The sequence below is a fragment of the Corvus brachyrhynchos genome, unplaced genomic scaffold (assembly GCF_000691975.1).
Source record: "Corvus brachyrhynchos isolate BGI_N302 unplaced genomic scaffold, ASM69197v1 scaffold63, whole genome shotgun sequence".
Lineage (NCBI taxonomy): Eukaryota > Metazoa > Chordata > Aves > Passeriformes > Corvidae > Corvus > Corvus brachyrhynchos.
Window position 1 is genome coordinate 746,901 of NW_008237227.1, and position 8,667 is coordinate 755,567.

Sequence of the window (8,667 nt, forward strand, 5' to 3'; positions counted from 1 at the left end):
GAAGCTGGAGAAGGACTTGGGACAAGGGCCTGGAGTGCCAGGACAAGGGGGAATGGCTTCCCATTGCCAGAGGGCAGGGTTAGATGGCATATTGGGAAGGAATGGTTCCCTGTGAGGGAGGTGAGGCCCTGGCACAGGGTGCCCAGAGCAGCTGTGGCTGGCCCCGGGTCCCTGGCAGTGTCCAAGGCCAGGTTGGATGGGGCTTGGAGCAGCTCTGGGACAGTGGAAGGTGTGTGGCAATCCTGGGGCCATGGGGCAATCCCAGACATGGATTCTCTCTGCTAACAAGGACTCCTGCACTCAGCCCAGGGCTTTGGTGCCCTTTCCCAGAGATTCCCTCGGAGGCTGTGTCCCTCTGTTCCCCTCAGTGCAGCCGTGTCCCGTTCTGCCAACGGAAGGTGCAGAGGGCAGCGCTGAAACCTCAGCCTCTCCCAGCTCATCCCTAAAAATATTCCTGCCTGGCAGAGGCCGGGGAGCCCTGCATTTGGCAGGAATGACTGAAAGATGAACCCTGAAGGGAGGATCCCTGGTTTTGTGCACATCCATCCTCCCAATGCCCGGCTCTGCAGCTCTGCTGGGGCCAGAGGGAAGGATCGGGATCCACAGGGGGAAATTCAGCCCAGAATAAACCCAACATTCCCTGCACTGTTCAGGAAGCCCACAGGGGTTTCACCTTGCCTTAGAATGGGGTTTTTGATTTTTTTTCCTAGGAAATCCCCAAGGAGTATTGGAAGATTTTTCTCCAAGCATCCCATCAATTTTTTCCCTTTGGTTTGAGGTGAGCTGATACCTTGTGCTTTTGTGGCAGGAAAAATGGGAGCTGCAACGCAGTGTTCAGGGCAATCCTGCTGCCTGTGGAGTCCTTGAAATGGATCTGTTTATTCATCCCTTTGGAATCCAGGAGGAGTCCCTTTCTTCAGGGTGAAATATGTTCCGTTTTGTTGATCTAGACAGAAAAAGAAAAAAATATCTTAAAGCACAGTTGATACATTTCTCTGTATACTCCTTTTCCTTGTATATTCCTTCTCCTTGTGAATTAAAGACCAGCCCATGGACTCACTCACCTCCTAAGCTGACATTTGAATTGAGTGATATGAGCACCAAGAAATTCTTACCACCTTGATCAGATGCTTGAATTCTGCATTTTGATTCTTTTAATACAAAGATTTTAGAAATATCCAGGGAACTTGTTCTAGGGAAAACAAAAGCGGTAATATTCATAAAATATTCTGAGCTGGAAGGGACCCACAGGGATCATCCAGTCCAGCCCCAGGCCCTGCACAGACCCCCCAACAACCCCACCCTGGGCATCCCTGGCAGCGCTGTCCAAACGCTCCTGGAGCTCTGGCAGCCTCGGGGCTGTGCCCATTCCCTGGGGAGCCTGGGCAGTGCCCAGCACCCTCTGGGGGAAGAACCTTTCCTGATATCCAAACTGACCCTGCCCTGACACAGCTCCAGCCGTTCCCTGGGTGCTGTCCCTGGTCCCAGAGAGCAGAGATCGGAGCTGCCCCTCAGGAGGAAGTTGTGGATTGGGATGAGCTCTGCCCTCAGTCTCCTGCTCTCCAGCTGAACAGGCCAAGTGCCCTCAGTTGCTCCTTGTTGTGGCCCCTCCAGACCCTTCCCCCTCCTTGTATCCTCCTTTGGATGCTTTAGATCCTTTTCATATTGAGGTGCCCCAAATCTGCCCCAGCACTGTTGCAAGGGGTTGTTTCATTTTGGTCCAGAACAAGATTTCCTCCCATTTCAGCCAGCACTCCGATGGGAATTCTATTAAAAATCTATAACCATTGACCAAAATAACCATTATGCTTAAATCAGTAATCTCAGAATATCTCACCCAGCAGATCTTTATTATATCACACGCTTAACCTGACTTAATGTATTATATAGCACCCATTAGTGGAATAGATTAACTTCAGATGTTCCCTTTTCCACATTAATAATGCAATCAGGAATTTATGCCAGACACTTTCTGCTCTAAACTGCGCAAGGAAGATCTGAAGAAATACGAAAAAAACCCCTCATGTGCATCTACTGAATAAGAAATGCTTGGTTCTGTAGCATTTTGCGGGAATCAAAGGGCTGGAAAACAAACTATTTGAGTTGTGGAACAACTGCCATGAAGGCAGAGCCGAGCGGCTGGTCAAGGTTAAGACTCTTTTATCGTAATGAAAGATCTGTTCCTGTGAGCTTGCCATGGGCAATGTGTTTGTTCATTATGTGGGAAGCCGAGGAAGGCCGGGATCGTTTCATTTGCTGCCTTTTAACTGCTGGTGCTTTTGCAAACGAGCTGATGGGTAATTATAATGCACTCACCACTTAGGCATCTTTATTAGCCTTTGGCAGCACGGCCTTTGTGTGGCTGGGGAGGCTTTGAGTGCGGTGGCCTCAGCAAATCCTTCAGAGTTCAGACAGGAACTATTTGGCAGCCACTCGCTGCTGCCTCCCTGGCTGTCGCTTCTAGGTGGGTTTGACGGGAGATCTCTTCTCAAAATCAGCTCACAGGCGAAAAACAAATGCTCGAAATCACCAGCCGAGGTGCGGAATCATTTCCAGCACAAAGAAACCACAATTAGTTCGTGTGTGTTCCAGGAACGGAGAGAAAAGGCTGGGTTTGTCACGAGAATCATTTCTTGGGAATTATTCACTGTATCTTACTCCGGCTACTGGCAAGGCAGGAAGTTTTCCCTGGAAATCAATAATCAAATGTGGGAATTAGGGGGAAATAGGCTTACCTGATACCTCAGAAATACAGCAGTCTATTTGAGAACAGGTGAAATGCGGCAGGATCACCCAGGACTGGGCAGGAAGGCTGCTGCCTTCAGCTTGAAGCATCCTTGGTTATCCGTATTTTTCTCTTATGCTGAAATCATGACATCCCAGTTTTCCCCGCTCCGTTTATCAGTTGGGGAGGGGTGGATCTTGCCCATTTAAAAAGGGAATCATAGAATTATAGAATACCCAGAGCTGGAAGGCTCATGGAGGCTCATGGAGTCCAGCTCCTTGCCAGGACACCCCATCTATCCCACACAATCCCGCAGCTCTCGGGATGCACCTGCCCTGTGGGGATTTTGCCCAGGGCTTTGGCCTTATTTTGGTTCTCCTGGCACCTCCCTGAAGGAAATGAATGGTAATCAAGGAGCGATGGGAGTGCTGAGCTGGCAGCCCCGAAGTCATTAGAGGTGCACAGCTGGCACCGATGCATCGGCGGCGCTGCCTGCCGTGCTCCAGGAATTTGCATATCCACATGAACAGGCTCCTGAAGCAACAATTAATGGAAGAGCTCTTGGCTCTGCCTGCCAGGCCCATCCTGCTGGACTGGGGACTCCCACAGTGGTCCCGCTGCCTCTCCACAGGGCCAGTGGGACATTGAACAAACCTGATGAATCCATTGGAGGTGGGTAAAGAAAATGCAGGACTGGGACCCTTTCCTTGCCAAGGCCAAACTCTTCGCCCTGGGACTGAGGATCCAAAGGGTGCCTCCACATCTGTGCTTTTAAATTGGATTTCTCTTCATCCCTTCTGGTCACAGGGATGGAATAACTGCAAGCAGGGCAGGTTTCACACACAGCGTGGGTCCCTACTGATGCCTGAAGCGGCCACCTGAAAACACAGACTAGACAAAAGAAGATGATGTAGTTTAAATCATTCTTTCCCTGTGCTTATTATCTACACAGTTGGTAACCTGACTCGGGTTTGGAACCAAAATTTGCATATGATTCTAGTCCAAAGGCATCACTCCCACATGCTGGTCAGTGACCTTCCTTCTCATGGTTCAGATCTCCAGCCTCAGCCCCCTCAGCCCTTGGAGCTGGCCTGGACCTCCACTTCCCTCTCACCATCACCCTGAGCCGGCAGGAGTGAGAAGAGGAGGATTGCTCTCGCAGGGAGAAATCCCTGCCCATCCTCCAAAAGAATCCTCAGACAGGACTGCAGGAGCTCGAGGGGACATTGTGCTCCCTGATGGAGCAGCCTGGGCCTGGCGCTGCGGGAGCTGCTGTCAGTCAGTGTGTGATGGGCTGCAGAGAGAGCACCGACCTCCTTCCCCTGCCCTCCTCGCCCCACTGGGCAGCCCTGGGATGCAGATGAGGATGGTGGGTGCTGTCAGCGGCACTGGGAGTCCCTGTGGCAGTGCCGGGACAATCCAGGCACCCAGAGCTGGCACAGCCATATCCCATGTGCCCATGTCAGGGCCTGTGTGGTGACACTGGGGATGGGCTCTGAGGTTCTGCTCTGCTTCTTGTGCCCACCCAGCACATGGAAAACAGCTGGAGAATGACCCTGGGATGGGAGCCAGTACCAGATCCCTGGCAGCACCGATCCAGCAGGTAGGAAAGCTGAGGACTCATCCCACGGGCTGGAAGTGGCCTCCCATCCTCTCCATGTGGCTCCCGGAAAGCCCAGCCCCAGGAAGGGAGGGTGTGGGGAGACTCAGGGGTCTGTGCTCGCTTTTCTAAGCAGAAATAAAAAAGGAGGAAAGAAGCGTGGAGACAAATCCCTCTCCTGTTGCATTTCCAGCTCGGTGTAGCCCACACACATCTGCCTGTTAATGGGATGGCTGGAGCCACTGACAGCTCCCGACACCTCCTGGCAGCTCTGCCCCCACCACAGCTCTGCTTTTATTTCCAGGCCTCACCAGGTAGAACCTCTCCAGCAGCACAGGAGAAGCTTAAAAAATAATTGGACCAAGTGGGAAATGCAGCTGTTGCCTTCCTAAATCTGCCAGGGTCCCATGGGAGCAGGGAGCAGGCAGCAGCCCCAGCTGGGAGATCCGGAGCCGGCAGCGGAGCAGGGACCCCGCGCCCATGTCAGCCACGGAGCGCCGGGAGAACGGCAGCCACTGCACAACCGCAGCTCCCTGACCTCAATTTTCTCCGTGGAGAAAAGAGCAGGTCAAGTGGAAAGTGCTTAAGGAGGAAATTTGTTTCCTTGCAGCCAGGAAGTCAGGAAGATAGGCGGCTATCGCATGTGCTGGAATAAACCAAATTAATTTTGTGCTGTGCGCTGGCTCGAGGAGCTGAGGGCAAGGCGGGGAAGATAATGGACTTTGATGTTTTACTTGAACTCAACAAAACACCTGGCAAGAAGCAGGGACTCGCTACAACCGGCAGCTCCAAACACTCCTAACCCAGGCAACTGCTTCCTTTTGTTTTCTTTCTTTCCAATCTAATCCTGAGCATTAACTGGGCTGGTTCATATTTCCAGTGGAATAAAAGGTGCATTGTGAAAGGGAGAGGGAGACAAGAGGCTTTAACAACTTCCTTTGCTTCCCCCAACAGCCTTGTGCCATCCATCTCTTGCAAGGCAAACCCCCAGGATGAGCCCCCCGTGGTGAGGGGAGGGCTGCGGGCTGGTGGCACTGCGTGTCAGGAGGATGGGGACCTCTGAGAGCAGGATTAGAGCCGTGTCTTTCTGACAGATTTCTTCCAAACTGCTTCACCTTCCTGCTGCTGCAACAGGGGCAGGAAGGTGCTTGAATCCTGAGCACCGATATCCTGTTAAGAATGACACTATCAACATCAGCTTCCTCTGCTGCCTCATTTTCTGCCTCTCTGTCGTCCCTGCCAGCTCTGCGTCAGACCCCAATTCCCTGAGCCATCCTCAGCATGGATTTCTTTTATTTTGGGGGGGTTTGGAGACACCTGCCAAGCCTTTCCTTGTGCCTCTTTCCCAGTTTTGGGACAACAACAGGCACAAATTCTTCCAAGCCTTCCCATAAACGCAACTTTCAAGTCAGGCTGGAACAAAAGTGACAGCGCTCTCCTAATGCCAGCTGCTAAAAATACATTCTGTGCTTGATAATTGAATGTGAGATGAAAAGTGAGTTTTAAGCAGAAGTAAGAGCTGCCTATTTCTGGCAAATTCCCAACTCCCCCAGCCCCCTGTGGAATGTCAGTGCATATCAATATCGTCTGCCTGGAAAAATTTACATTTTGGGGAACTGGCAGGTGTTGCTGAGAAGGGTTTTGGATTTAACTGGAAGTGATTTTGGGCTGCCAGGTACAAAACAATTTCCCTGTGGAGGTGGGGGGGTCTGGCCCCAGAGCTCCTCCCTGCTCCTGCTTGTGCCTGCTGCAGCCAATGGCAGAACCCCCTGTGCTGCTTTCCATGGATGCGGGAGAAGCTCCCTGCCTGGGATCCTAAACCCAGCACACCACAAAGCAGGAGGAGGGAGGAGAATCACAGCACTGGGGCTGGAAGGACCTTCAAGCTCATCTCATTCCAACCCCCTGCTGCGGACAGCGACACCTTCCACAGTCCCAGGTTGCCCAGAGCTTTTTTCCCTCCTTGGAAAGGGTTTGTCCCTTATCCCCAGGCGTGAGCCCCAGGCAGGGAGCTCCTGGGGCAGGATGTGAGTTTGGGATGTATTCCATTGGAAGGGGCTGCCCAGGGAGGTTTGGAGTCCCCATCCCTGCAGGTGTCCAAGGAAGGCCTGGACGTGGCACTCAGAGCTCTGGGCTGGGTGACAAGGTGGGAAATCGAGGAAAAATTGGATTTGATGACCCTGGAGGTCTTTCCCAACCTAAATTATTCTGTTCTGTGGATAATTACCAAATTCCCGAGCAAGGACATGCTCCCATTTTTGATTGCCAAACCCAAGCGTTCCGGGACATTCGTACAAATTGGTGGCTGTCCAAGAAGGGCTTTCAGGATACTTTGAGGGTAACTTCCAGGATGACTTCCAGGATAACTTTCAGGATAATTTCCCATCTTTATTTACACATCTGCAGATCAATAAAATGCAGATGTGTAAACAATGAATTTATTCTGGTAAAACTTTTATTAACCCCAACCTGGCTTGGCCCAGTTCATTCCAATGCATGGATACACCTGTGTGGTTGGAATTGGGAAGGGGGAGTTCATTGGCTTTATCCTTCCTCCCACATCAGGGTTTTGCAGCCAACCAATGAAACGCAGTCCCACAAAGGCTCTGGATTAGGTAATGCTTTAAATTTGCATTTTATCTGCTAAAAATAGGGGATTTTCTTCCCTTCGCCTCACGTTGCTGGTTGGAACGTGATGAAATGCAAAAGGAGAAGAAGCTGGTGCTGAGACGTGTCCTCACTGAAGTGAGCAGGGTTGGGTGTCCCAGGAGCCCCACAGGGGTGGGTGGCAGGAAGGGTGACAGGGCTCCCCCCCATGAACCTCCTGGGGACAGTTCCCTTTGCTTTTTGATACCTGCAAGGTCTGTGCAGGTGTTGGGAGGACAGGACCTCACCTGTGACTCAGGGAAAGACCCTTTTCTCCCTGTCTTGTATTATGGAACTTTTGGGGTCTGGAGGCCAAGAGAGGGATTTCTGTACTGATCCCAACCCTGTGCTGGGCTGAGCCCCAGTGAGGGCAGCAGGAAAGGGGTTGGGATTCTGCCCCTCTGCCCCCTCAGGTGAGACCCCACCTGCAGAGCTGCCCCAGCCCTGGGGCCCAGCACAGGCAGGACGTGGAGCTGCTGGAGAGAGCCCAGAGGAGGCTCCAGGATGAGCAGAGGGATGGAGCAGCTCTGCTGGGAGGAAAGGCTGGGAGAGCTGGGATTGTTCAGCCTGGAGAGGAGAAGGCTCCAGGGAGACCTTATGGAGGACTTTCAGTATCTAAAAGGGGCTTTCAAGGAAGACGAGGAGACTTTTTACCACAATTTGCAGTACCAGGCCAAGGGGGAATGGCTTCTCACTGCCAGAGGGCAGGGTTAGATGGGATATCGGGAAGGAATTCTCCCTGTGAGGGTGGAGAGCCCTGGCACAGGGTGCCCAGAGCAGCTGTGGCTGCCCCTGGATCCCTGGCAGTGTCCAAGGCCAGGTTGGATGGGGCTTGGAGCAGTCTGGGCTAGTGGAAGGTGTCCCTGCCCATGGCAGGGGGTGGCACTGGATGGGCTTTATGGTCCCTTCCAACCAAAACCAGTCTGTGGTTCTAAGTCTGTAATGAATGCAATATCAAGGTCTGATTTAAAGGTGGTGGCACTTACTCTCCTAAGTCACTTTTGCACATGGGCACGTCCAGAGCGAGCTGTGAGAGATGAGCCTGGTCTGGATGTTGCCCTGCCCTCAGCCAGGCTGGAGTCCTTTCCCCTTGTCTGTGTGACTGCAGCAATGATTTCAGAAGCTGCCGTCGCTCTGCCTTCCACACCATAAATCCTTGGAGCAGTTCATCCAGCTGAACCTTAAAGCTGACTGCTTCTCTTTATGGAGATCTCTCACATTTTTCATTGCCTTTGCATCAGACCTCGTCAGTCCCACTCTCCTGCCAGAATACGAAGTGCCAGGAAAAATCCGATCTCTTTGGAGCTGACATTAAATTATGGCAAATAAATGTGTCACTTCAACACAGTGTCTGTGTCCCCTGCTCCAGTGCACTGGACAGAAGTACTGTCCGAAAAAGGAACTGCCCGTCTGACCACCACTATTATCCATAAGCTTTTTGGAATAAAATAAAATAAAAGCCAATCTGCCTGTCCCTGGGGATTTCTATTTCTTTCACACAAAAGTTTGTCTGATTTGATTTTACCTTAGTGCATATCATGGAATCCCAGGATGGTTTGGGTTGGAAAGGAGCTTAAAGCCCATCCAGTTCCCCCCCCTGCCATGGGCATGGACACCTCCCACTGTCCCAGGCTGCTCCAAGCCCCACTGTCCAACCTGGCCTTGGACACTGCCGGGGATCCAGGGGCAGCCACAG